This window comes from Schistocerca gregaria, chromosome 4 (assembly GCF_023897955.1).
Source record: "Schistocerca gregaria isolate iqSchGreg1 chromosome 4, iqSchGreg1.2, whole genome shotgun sequence".
Lineage (NCBI taxonomy): Eukaryota > Metazoa > Arthropoda > Insecta > Orthoptera > Acrididae > Schistocerca > Schistocerca gregaria.
The window spans coordinates 37,080,396-37,093,926 of NC_064923.1; the positions used below are offsets into that span (position 1 = coordinate 37,080,396).

At 44.6% G+C, this 13,531-nt stretch overlaps 1 pseudogene; it reads left to right on the plus strand.

The window, feature by feature from the left end:
• LOC126266889 (odorant receptor Or2-like) overlaps positions 1-13,531 on the plus strand; it is a 184,991-nt pseudogene that overhangs the window by 138,190 nt on the left and 33,270 nt on the right.

A 13,531-nucleotide genomic window follows, 5' to 3' on the forward strand; every position in this document is an offset into this window, starting at 1 on the left:
TCGTGCTGTGAGGCCCATCTGCGTTCCAGCAACTAGTCACTTAAGCATTTCAAAAATGGTAACCTGGCTGGTCACATTAAAAAAAAAAGAACAACAGAATCCCGAAATTTAAAAATGATCAAGATCTTCTGGTAAATGAATAAAAATAAATGTATTTAAGGCCAAAGGCCAATGACAAGTTTACAGTGAGTGAGGCGACTCACAATTGTATTTAACGTACCCAAAACGTCAGACTGGAATGTAGACGAGGACGACTGAGGATAAGAAAGGAACTAGAGTAGCAAATACATGCTGATTCGCTCTTACAGTGTAAGTATTTGCGTAAAATTCCTTCTGAGATCCAGTTAATGAATCAGGCAACTCACCTTGCGCCAACAAGCACATTAAGACTGTTATAAATAAAAGAAATTCTTGATAATTAAAAAGACAGAATTTAACGCCTTTGAACGGTCAGAAAGAGTAATTCCTCAAATGAACTTTCTCCCACTGGGCAGCAGAGGGTTGTAGAATAACAGATAACAACAGGAACTGGTGACAGTGTCACAAAGAGTCGATCTCACGTACAATGTCGCTCAGGTGCTCAAAAATTATAATAGATGCACACAGATTTAATTAGCTGGCCAAGCTCTGTAATAAAAGAAGACAGGTGCTGGATTTGCCTGACACCTTACAACAACTGTTTAAGGTTTGCTGTTGCCGCGGACGTGTTCACCTTCCTGGCGGGCTGATCATAGCCATGCTAGTGGCTTCCTCGAATGAGGACCGTTGGTGCTGTGAGGTCCATCTGCGTTCACAAATTAATCTGAGTTCACAAATTAAATAGTACGTGAAGGTGCCTCTTTGTTTTGAAATAGTTGTCAGTTTAGTAGAAGGACACCAAGCATATAGTACTATACAGCCAGGCCACCTTCTGGGCTTCTTTACCCTATATGCACAAAAACAATAATAATAATAATACTCCTATGCCCCGCTGCAACATACGAAATTATGTTAATGAAGTTCCTACCTACTAACACAACAGATACACGCATCAACTGGCCAGCATAGACAAAGACACAAAATGCAAACCAGCAAGGAAGTTTTAAAAAAAGGTCTCTTAAGAGCACAACTCACTAAAAGAGTAACAAGACAACACGCAAAGCTTGTGTGATCACCAACGATCTCTGCAGCTTAAAAAGCACGGCACACGCAGACTCAGCAACTCACGATGTGTACTAAAAATGGCCACAAATGTCGTAATACAACTGACCGATGAGCGCTCTCTCGCCTGGTTGTATGCAAGGCACAGAAAACGGACTTGCTAGATGCGTCGTAACCAGGTCAATGGGACTTAGGACATGTGTTCAAATTGCTGTCTCATGGAAAGGCAGTTGCGCACCGTAACGATACCAACCGTTTTCAACAGAGAAGAAATTCCAAGCCAGGTACCCATCTGTGAAACGGTTTACTGGCCAGTGGCTCGAATACAGATGGACGTCACACCACCAACAGTGCTCATTCCAGGTAGCCACTTCCAGCCGTGCGATCAGCCCGCCGGGAAGTCGAACACGTCCACAGCAGCAGCAAACCGTGACTAGCACACTGTGCCTTCAATAAGCCAACTACTGCTAATATATGCCATGCATGCCAACGTCCCTACCGCTTTGCATTACAGCGTCCACCACTTATAAACCGGGCAAAGAGGTTCCCACAGAGTGGTTGCTATCAAAAATCGGATACACGCATCTCAGATACGCCTCACGCATAGCTCAATGTTAATGGTAAATGTCGGGTTGCGCACAGCTTGTCGTTGCATCTACTGACAGAACGTTTGATTCGCACCTTGTCCACCTCTCGCTGAAGGTTGTTGTTGTTGTGGTCTTCTATCCTGAGACTGGTTTGATGCAGCTCTCCATGCTACCCTATCCTGTGCAAGTTTGTTCATCTCCCAGTACCTACTGCAACCTACATCCTTCTGAATCTGCTTAGTGTATTCATCTCTTGGTCTCCCTCTACGATTTTTACCCTCCACGCTGCCCTCCAATGCTGAATTTGTGATCCCTTGATGACTCAACACATGTCCTACCAGCCGGTCCCTTCATTTTGTTAACTGGTCTGCTCCTCAATTCTATTCAATACTTCCTCATTAGTTATGTGATCTACCCATCTAATCTTCAGCATTCTTCTGTAGCACCACATTTCGAAAGCTTCTATTCTCTTCTTGTCCAAATTATTTATCGTCCATGTTTCACTTCCATACATGGCTACACTCCATACAAATACTTTCAGAAATGACTTCCTGACACTTAAATCCATACTCGATGTTAACAAATTTCTCTTCTTCAGAAACGCTTTCCTTGCCATTGCCAGTCTACATTTTATATCTTCTCTACTTCGACCATCATCAGTTATTTTGCTCCCCGAGTAGAAAAACTCCTTTACTACTTTAAGTGTCTCATTTCCTAATCTAATTGCCTCATCATCACCCGACTTAATTCGACTACATTCCATTATCCTCGCTGAAGGTATTATGGATAAATTGAATTGCAACGCACTTTTCTACAAACACTGCTGCGGCTCATTCCACGAATTTGTGTGACAAGACCCCTTGTGGACATGCCTGTAGAATGTTTGATTGTTTACAGCACCACATGTTCAAGCAGAGGTGCAATTCGTGCAGGCCTGTCCACTCCCACAGCATGCTCGTAGTTTCTTGGAGGCTTTGGTTGATACACACTTGTAAACGTTCGACTCTCGGGGTGCCTTCAGTTAGGGTATGCTTCTCGGTATGGAAATGCAGCATCCTGTGGCTGGCAGTCAGTTTTATCGTACGCGAAATGCATCTACATACGTCTCGTTACTGTAATGTTCCCTGTTACGATCGACACACGTGCAACACAACTGCCACTTCACGAACAACTGATGTGTGTGGCACTCTGTATGCTGTACTTTCGTATCCATTCTCTTCACAACTCTACTTCTCAAAAATGTAAACAAAGACCACACCACACAACGGCATGTAGGGTTCACATAGAATCACGTCAGCACTGGCTGACAACCACAAACTCTCAATTATCGAGACTATGTTAACTGAAGTTCCTGTTTGAACTGCTGCGTAATCACTGTGTGAGCTTACGCTGTTAATTATGATACACCCTGCGTAAGGGTCGTGAACAGCATCGGCTGTTGAGGCTTCACAGTGAAGGACATGGAGATGACACTTGCTTGTGTTAGACAGCGGTGTCAGCATTTGAATCTGGCAGAGTATGAAATGGATCTGAATGTGGGTGTCCACTCGGATCGCTGGCCGAATAGTATAATGTCCAGATTTGTGGGGCATGTGAATGTGAGAGTGCCCCAGTGTTGGACTGCATGGGAACCTGAGGGCAAGCGCGCCCGTCGCCAAGTATCCAGTCGACCAACTCTGACAACCACTAGGGAGGGTCGACGTATTGTCAGCAAGCACGTCGTAACCCCAGCCATTTGAGAACAAGTAATGGACTGCCTGATCAATTCTGTTCATCCTGCACGCGTAGGCGTTAATACCACAACACGAGCGGTTATGTCTGGGATGATACCGTGCCGCGTGGAGCATGGACTGCTAATGAAAGTCGTCGCGTAGCGTTAAGCGGTGCCGCACCACCCCTGGTGATCACCAACGGCGAGCGCGGCCGCCTCCTGGGGACAGGTCCGCGTCTTCCAATGTCTTAGGACGGTCATGGCGGCGTTACTCGTGGTGTCGTGAGCCACGGCGTACGACCCCAGGTCACGTCTGGTAGTAAACGAAGGAACTCTGAGAGCACAGTGGTACACTACGGACACCCTGCGTTCTAGTGTGTTACGTCACATGTGATGGTGTTGTCGTGCCTTGGTATTCGATGTCTTTTTGCATAATTTTCTATGGTGAGCGCAATTTGCTATGTTACTTACTGCTTCCGTTATTTTCTCTTCCTGAATTTTATCCGGATGTCGTAGTTTTGGCAACGGTGTAATCCGTTCATTGGGTTCCGAAGTGTGGCATAATAATTCGTGGGGCGTGTAGCCTGTTGAAGGATGGGGCAGGTTGTTGTGTAACGTCTCAGATAACGGTACGAGTTCCGTCCATTTTGTATGCTGTTTGTGTGCATATGTTCTTACAAATCAATTTAGCTCGCAGAAGATTCTTTCCACTGGGCTCGCTTCGGGGTAGAATCTGGTGACTAGTATATACTTGATGTTTTGTTTGCATAAAAGTGCCCTCAACTGTTGACTCGCAAAATATTTTGAATTTTCCGTCAAAACATTCTGAGGATGTAGTCCTTTAATACACGCTGTATCATAGGGCTGTCTGAGGTGGTTTTCATTATATACAGCTTCATATACTTCGTAAACGTATCATAAACGGCAAATAAATATTTTACACCACCACGAGCGGTCGGTAGTGGTCCCGTGACGTCCACAGACACAAATCGAAGTGGATACATAGGAATTATCGGATGTAGTCCTGTTTTTTTGGCCTTGATTGTTGGATTTCGATTTCTAGCAAACTTTGCATGTCCTTACTATCCTTTGTACCACACGTTTGAGGTTTGGAATGTAACAGTACCATCGTATAATGGCAACACATTTTTGGGTTCCCGCGTGTCCCCACGCTTGATGAGTGTAACAAACAAAATTTCTCTATGTTATGGTCTCGCAATTATCTAACGCTACAGTGCACTTTCTGGATAGGATGGTGGATCTTTTGCTATTCCTCACACTTCGACTCCCACACCCATCATCACGAAAATTTACTCCAGACCGAGCGGTACAAAAAGGAACATGCATAGCCCACTTCCTATGAACCTATCTTGCTAGTCTCCCATGCAAACCACTTAAACTACATGAAATACATCACACTGGCAACATACAATACATCACAAAGAATAGTCACAACGTTAGAATCACTTCACTTTCAGCTTTCCCACTTCAATTAGTATTCACCCCAGTTTCACACGACACTGCCCCACTTCGTAACTTTTCTTCCCTACTACGAACTCTGGAGGATATATGCACGTCTTCCTGTGCAATGCAAGCCAAGTGGCGTTGCTGGATAGACGGCTTACTTACCTTGCTTCTCTCTCAGTGTATTAGAGTTTGAATCCACGGAACATGACACTCAAAGTAATACTAAGATCATATTCGTCACACCTGCGAGTCCTCAACTGATACCTTGGACGAGTACTTCTCTTTATCCTTTGTCTCATACACAGATCGAGACTCACACAGTACTCACCACGTGGAAGTGCTCGTCTCTAATTTCAAGTCCTGCACACGCCATTTCTTAAATATTTCCAACTTACAGTACACACGCCTGTAATTCAGATTAACTTTAGCACTCGCAAGCATTTCAACTTAGTACTAGCACTCGGAAGTATTTCAACTTAGTACTAGCACTCACAAGTATTTCAACTTATTGCTGCATGTGGTTTCACTGTGACCGGTGGTCGCTTCCGAAGATTACTACGATCCCCTTAATATTACTGCCTGTCATTTAATTCTCCCCCCAGAAGTTCCTGAAATAGTGAAATTATTATTCCAAACTACTCTTAAGTATTTCACATGCATACCATGTCTCCACCCTTTTGTCTTTACGGAGCACACCTAAGACAGGTCTTACCAACACAACATCCAGCGCCAGAGTGCTGAAACGTGGCCGTTCTTCAGGTCATCTCGCACCTCCGCCGAGGTGGGGGAGCACCATGCTACCGTATTGGTCAGCCACATTTCAGGCAGCTCAAAGGTCAGGTAAGTTTCATCTCTTTGGTTCCACCAAAGGTGACCAAAGGACCGTCATAAAGATGGTCATATATTGCACATCCACTATCTGCGGTTAGCAGACGACCATACATCCATTTATTCCACAGATCTCACCAAACTGGATGTAGGGATTTATTTTGTGGCTGTGCACATGTGATCAATAAATAAATAAATAAATTGTCTTTCTTTCCTACACCGGTATCCTGCTCGGTGTATTAAGTGAAATTGAGTTATTATTACAAAAAAATACGTTGTTCTGACAAGAATAACGAATAATGTCGGGCGGTACTGTGCCATTTCAACGTGACTATACTTCGTTACGTGACTCACAACGGTCGGGTAGCCACTTCATCATGCCGAGTAATTCATAAGAGAATTGGGCGAGAAAACGACTCCTTTATCACATCTTTATTTTAGTGTTATTTGTTTAGACATTTCCTTTGTACCACAGGGAGAATCGTTGTTTTGCCGTGAGTTGTTCTGTGGTATGTGCATAATGCCTGTACAACGTTCCTTAACGCATACGGATTTGTGAGAATTATACGTGTGTACGAGGCAACTCGCACAGGGCGCAGTTCTACAAACACAGCACTTCGGCTGTCTTTGTCAGTGTACACTGCACGTACCTTATTACAGATAATGCTGACAAGAGGACCATACGAACTTCTCCTTATCGATGTGAATCATTTTTTTTGTTTTGTTTTTGAAATGATCTCTTGAAGCCTTCTGCTGCCATTTTCGTTATTTCCTGTACGGCTTTACATTTTCGGCCTCAGGCCATTTTCAAGTATTTTATGGATGATTTTTTGGTAACAGATTATGTCACATACATCGTTGCTCCTATTATCAAAGTAACGTGTTTCTAAAATAGCGTGAACACCTCTAACTAACTTATGAGCATGTAATGCAGTGGTTCAAATAAATGGTACCAATGCAATCTGGAAGAACCTAACATACACAAGGGAGTTTAGTTCTCATATGTACGGAGTAAACGTCAGAGGACTCGTACTGCACCTGAAATTCGCGAGGAAGTAAATACACCATGTGATCAAAAGTATCCGGACACCTAGCTGAAAATCACTTACAAGTTCGCGGCGCCCCCCGTCGCTAATGCTGCAGTTCAGTATGGTATTGGCCCACCTTTAGCCTTGATGACAGCTTCCACTCTCGCAGGCATACGTTCAGTCAAGTGCTGGAAAGTTTCTTGGGGAATGGCAGCCCATTCTTCACGGAATGCTGCACTGAGGAGAGGTATCGATGTCGGTGGGTGAGGCCTGCCACGAAGTCGGCCTTGCAAAACGTCCCACAGGTATCATATAGGATTCAATCAGGACTCTGCAGGTCATTCCATTATAGGGATTTTTTTCTCGTGTAACTACTCCGCCACAACCCGTGCATTATGAACAGGTGCTCGATCGTGCTGAAATATGCAATCGCCATCCCCGAATTGCTCTTCAACAGTGGAAAGCAAGAAGGTGCATCAGTGTAGGCCTGTGCTGTGATAGTGCCACGCAAAACAACGAGGGGTGGAAGCGCTTTCCTTGAAAAACAAGACCACACCATAACACCACCGCCACCGAATTTTACTGTTGGCACTAAACACGCTGCCAGATGACGTTCATCGGGTATTCCACCCCATGCCATCGGATGGCTACGTTGTGTACCGTGGTTCGTCACTCCACACAACGTTTTTCCACTGTTCAGTCGTGCAATGTTTACCCTCCTTACACCAAGGGAGGCGTCGTTTGGCATTTACTGGCGTAATGTGTGGCTTATGAGCAGCCGCTCGACCATGAAATCCAACTTCTCCCACCTCCCGTGTAACTGTCATAATACTTGCAGTTCATCCTGTCACAGTTTGGAATTCCTGGGTGATGGTTTGGATAGATGTCTGCCTATTGCATATTACGACCCTCTTCAGCTCTCGGCGGTCTCTGTCAGTCAACAGACGCAGTCGGCCTGTACGCTTTTGTGCTGTACATGTCCCTTTACGTTTCCACTTCACTATCACATCGGAAACAGTGGACCTAGGGATGTTTAGGACTGTGGAAATCTCTTGTATAGATATATGACACAAGTGACACCCAATATCCTGACCACGTGAGTTCCGCGGAGCGCACCATTCTGCTCCCTTACGATGTCTAATGACTACTGAGGTCGCTGATATGGAGTACCTAATGGTAGCACGATGCACCTACTATGAAAAACGTATGTTTTTGGGAATGTACGGATATTTTTGATCACATAGCGTAGTATGCGAGCAGGTACAATCTACGTCTGAAGACAGCAATGGCGTTTTCTTGAACAACGTTTAAAGGGGTGCAGAAAACCTTTATAACGCGAAGAAAATAAGGTTAAAAGACTACAGTTCGCACAAAAATTGGATGACATGAAACGTATTTGCAGCTGCGAATGTGGGCTACCATCAGCTGCATAATGGATTGGCGATAATGAAAATTTGTGCCGCACAGAGTCTCTAAGCCGGCTCTTCCGCTTATCTCGAACGGTCGCCTCAGCATTACGCTATCCAAGCACGTGCCATGATATCACACAAACTTCCGTATGTCATCCACCGCATGTCTAAACCGGCATCCGTACATTCGTTTCGTATAATCTGAGGCGTTACTTTCGTTTTGCCTCAGGTTACAATAGGAAGTAATTATTTTTGTATATGGGAGATATAAGTTTTTCTTTGATTGATAGCAGCTTCAATACTTCGCTGGGTGAAAGGAATATTAGACGCATTTGTTTATTTCTTTTCATCATTTAACAAAGAGGTCACAAGCCGTTTATATGTAGCTCCTTGTTCCATCCTGTATCAGTGTGCATGGGTATGAATGGAAGTCAAATGTAGCGGTAGCATGGACCAAAGGGAACAGTTTAAGGGAATATAATTCATTGCCAACATTACAAGAATAACGGCAGGTAGGCCAGAGCAGCAGGCAAAGATGAAAACATGCACGAGGGTAGGTTACAAAGTTGGTGCGGGGGTGATGTGAGTCTCCCCACCACCGCCTTTCACTAGGAACGTTGGGCGGATTTTGGCGCGTGGAGAGCACTGGGGGGCCAGCCATAACACAGACCGGACGCGGGAGCACAGCAGCTCGCAGATCTGGTCAGATGGAAATGAGGTAATATGGCTAAAAATTCACGACGGGGTAGGCTCATAGCACGCTTTCAACATACCTTCATAGGTACAGGTTACGGTTTTAATTTATTTGCAATAGTTTTCTCTGAAATGTGTTTGTGAAATTTTGCTTTGTGGTAGTGAGCATGCAACAGGAACCATCAGTTCATGTAGCTATTTCCCGAGTTATAAGCTTCACTTTTAGCTCAATGAGTGCAGATTGCGTATCGGATGGTAGATCGAGAATTTTAATTATTTTTGCTACTTTCTTTGTGAGTTCAGTTCGCACTTCATTTTGGCGCCAATAGTACATCATTTTTGCCCAGAATCTTTTCTCTGATAGGGGTTATCTACCTTCATCAGTGGTCTACCTTAAATTTCTAGTGGTGTAATTCATGCATGACGATAAGTGAGTCTTAAAGAATGAATGACGATTTTCCCGCTAAAGACGGTGTGCCCCAGTTATGTATTTTTTGTGTTATTATGAAATTATGTGTCATATCTTTTTTGTGTTATTATGAAATTATGTGTCATACATGAAATTATTCGTGTAGCGTTTTCGTTTTGTCATTGTCCTACCCATGAGAGGTAACGCTGAAGTTTTGTAACTAAAGAAAAATTGTAATGTGTCGGCTTCTTAAGTTTTAATCAAAGTAGAAAATAAATCTATTAAATGAGAGTCAGCATTTCAGTTAACAAATAGTCCCCCAGACACCTGACACATGAAAAGGGTAGGATGTATCCTATTCAGTCCGATTTTCTAAAGTTAATGAAAGACAGAAATAAATGTGAATTTAGATAGGCTATCAGCTGCTGTAGGACGTCTTTGAGCTCAGCCACCCAAGAACGTGTTATATTAGAGAAACTCGCACCAGTTTCCGTTGTGCATATTTCAAAAACAAGTAAATTGTTTATCAAATTAATCAAATAAGGGTCACAATATAGACACCTTTTCTTATGGGCCTGGAATATTAGCAGCCAGGACGCAAAGTCGGGTACAATTCTATAAGGTAACGCGGGGAGATGGTCACGCAGGTTCAATATAAATTAAAAATATATGAAGAACCACCGTACAGCAGACGAGCAGTCCTATAGCAATTCCCGAACAAAAGGAGAGATTTTAATTGAAAGTCACTTGTCCGTTATCGACAAATAAATATGAGGTTGCAGTGCATGCAATCAAGACCGAAGGAACTTTGCATCGTAATTGTAAAAGACACATTCACTGCAATATCTTATTTATCTGGCGATACCGGACAAGCAACTTTGAATTAAAATGTCTTCCCTGTACGGGAAATATGCAACACACGTATGTGTGCAATCCGTTGATGGATAGTCAGTGTGTGACGCCTACGGTGGAGGGTGGGGCACGGTGTACAGATGTTTTGCGGGCGATAAATTCACCGATCTACTGAGAATTAATGGAACACGAACACGGAAGGGTATCAGAGGATACTGATCAAGAACGTTGTTCCTTCTAGCAACAGACTTATTGGTTGGTTGGGTTGGTTGGGGGAAGAGACCAAACAGCGAGGTCATCGGTCTCATCGAATTACGAAAGGATGGGGAAGGAAGTCGGCCGTGCCCTTTCAAAGAAACCAAACCCAGCTTTTGGCTGGAGCGATTTAGGGAAATCACGGAAAACATAAATCAGGATGACCAGAAGCGGAATTGAATCGTCGTCCTCCCGAATGAAGTCCAGTGTGCTACCACCGCGCGACCTCGCTCGGTAAACTTATAGGTGATTAATTTGTTGTGCTCTAGGACAATGATCCCAAACATGCTTCAAAATTGTGCAGACGGCACGTCAGTTGAAAAGAGAAATGTTGGGTACTGAAAAGTATGGTCTAGGCAAGTCAGTCACCTGATGTAAATACCATTAACTCTTAGGGATTGAACTTGACAGGGAGTGCATAAATGTGGGGTCATCTAATGTTGAAGATTTATGCCCTAATATACAGACGTGTTGGACAGCACTACCTGCAAAAACACTACCCTACCTCCAGAAAGCCACGTGTTTGCGCAGCTGCTCTGAGAGCAAAGGGTTAGCTTTTTGAAAAGGCTAAAATGTAAGCCATATTGTATATAACTTAATATAAAAAGAGGGAAAGAAGTACTTGTTTGTGAGTTTAGTTTCGACGATGTTTCGTCCATTGAAATGAAGTGTATATTTTTATCATTGGTGATCGAAAATTTTGGTCTAGTAGTGTGCTGCGGGCCCTATTTCTGTTCTTGTTATCTACACTGAGGTGACAAAAGTCATGGGATGATGATGTGCACGTGTACAAATGGAGACAGGAGAATGCGTACGTAGCGTAGAAAAGGACAGTACTTTGGCGGAGCAGCCATTTTCACTGAAGTGATTCACGTGAAAATGTTTCGCACGTGCTTACGGACGCACGACGGGAATTAACACACTGTGAACACTGAATGGTGGAGCTAGAGGCATGGGACATGTCATTCGAGTAGTTCTAAGAGAATGCAATATTCCGCGATCCACAGCGTCAAGGGTGTGTCCCGAGAATACCGAATTTCACGCATTACCTCTCACCATGGGCAACGTAGTGGGCTTCGGCCTTCTCTTATCGACTGAGAACAACGGCGTTTGTGTACAGTAGTCGGTGCTGACACACAAGCAACACTTCGTGAAATCACGGTAAAAAATCAGAGTGGCTCATAGAATGAACATATCCGTAAGCACAGTGCAGTGAAAACTGGCGTTAAAGGGCTGCAGCAGCAGACAACCGACGCGTGTGCCTGTGCTGACGGCACAGCATCGCCTGCGGCGTCTTCCCTGGGCTTGTGACCTTAATGACTGGAAAAGTCGGTCAGATGATTCCTGATTACAGTTGTTTCTGAACTGATGGTAGGGTCAAGCAAGGGAGTCAATTTGTCAACGAGACACTGTGCGAGCTGGTGATGGCTTCGTAATTGTGTGGCCTGCGTTTACGTGGAATGGACGGGAGGACGACGGTTCAATCCCGCGTCCGGCCATCCTGATTTCCCTAAATCACTCCAGGCAAATGCCGGGATGGTTCCCCTGAAAGCTGACGTCCCACTTCCTTCCCCATCCTTCCCTAATCCGATGACACCGACGACCTCGCTGTCTGGTCTCCTTCCACAAACAACCCAACCCAACATGGAATGGACAGAGTCCTTTGGATGTTCGGCCACTTGGACATCATTTTTAGCCATTCATGGACCTAACGTTCCTGAACAGCGATGGAATTTCTATGAGTGTGCCGTGTCACCAGACCACAATTATTGTTCTCAATTGGTTTGAAGAAAGTTCTGGAGAGTTCGAGCGAATGTCATCTACCACTGCTTTTTTTTTTGTAAAAAAATGCTTTATTGATACAACACAACATATTAACACAATTGAAAACAAGTGTTATGATACAGGTGATTCATAAACAACAACATTGTATTATACACACTAACCCACCACCTTATATAATTAGTGGGTCCTATTATTATACATAACAAGCAGGTTATACTAATTGATTAATGGCACTTGCTATGTACAGGGTTAATCTAAGTAATTGACTGCGCTGGTTATTCTAAGACTAACTACTCTGCAGCGTTACAGGTGTGCCAGATGATATACAAACCTACTATTAAGACCTGCTCACAGAGCTAATCCCAGTGAGCGTGCCCTGGCACTGGGCTGGCCATCTACTTTAAAATCGCTGCAGTCCCTACCTATGCTTGTCGGTCGTAAATACTACGGCACCGTCATCAGTCCACCTCGCTAACGCGACCTGTTCGTGGAGTGCAGCGCCCTGGCGGCCTCACGGTTGCAGAGCGACGCGCTGCAGCTGTCGGCCTACAGCTGCGCCTGGCCGGGGGCGGGCGGCCGCTTCCAGCGCTCCCTGTGCATCCTGATGGCGCGCGTCCAGAGGCCCCTCTGCCTCACCGCCGCCAAGCTTTACAAGATCTCCCGCGAGACCTTCCTTGTGGTGCGTACACAACACTAACTCATAACCCCCGTTATACTGCACTGCAGACCATTAAAAGTGAAACACCAGAAAGGATGTCAAACTAAGAGATTTTATATACACTACTGGCCATTAAAATTGCTACTCCAAGAAGAAATGCAGATGATAAACAGGTATTCATTGGACAAATATGTTATACTAGAACTGACATGTGATTACATTTTCACGCAATTTGGGTGCATAGATCCTGCGAACTCAGTACCCCACCTCTGCCCTTAATAACGGCCTTGACACGCCTGGGAATTGAGTCAAACAGAGCTTGCACGGCTTCTACAGGTACAGCTGCCCATGCAGCTTCAACACGGTACCACAGTTCATCGAGCCTAGTGACTGCCGTATTGTGAGGTGCCAGTTGCCAGGCCACCATTGGCCAGACGTTTTCAGTTGGTGAGAGATCTGGAGAATGTGCTGGCCAGGGCAGCAGTCGAACATTTTCTGTATCCAGAAAGGCCAGTACAGGACCTTCAAAATGCGGTCGTGCATTATCCTGCTGAAATGTAGGGTTTCGTAGGGATCGAATGAACAGTGGAGCCACGGATCATAACACATCTGAAACGTAACGTCCACTGTTCAGAGTGCCATCAATGCGAACAAGAGGTGACCGAGACGTGTAACCAATTGCACCCGATACGATCACGCCGGGTGATAA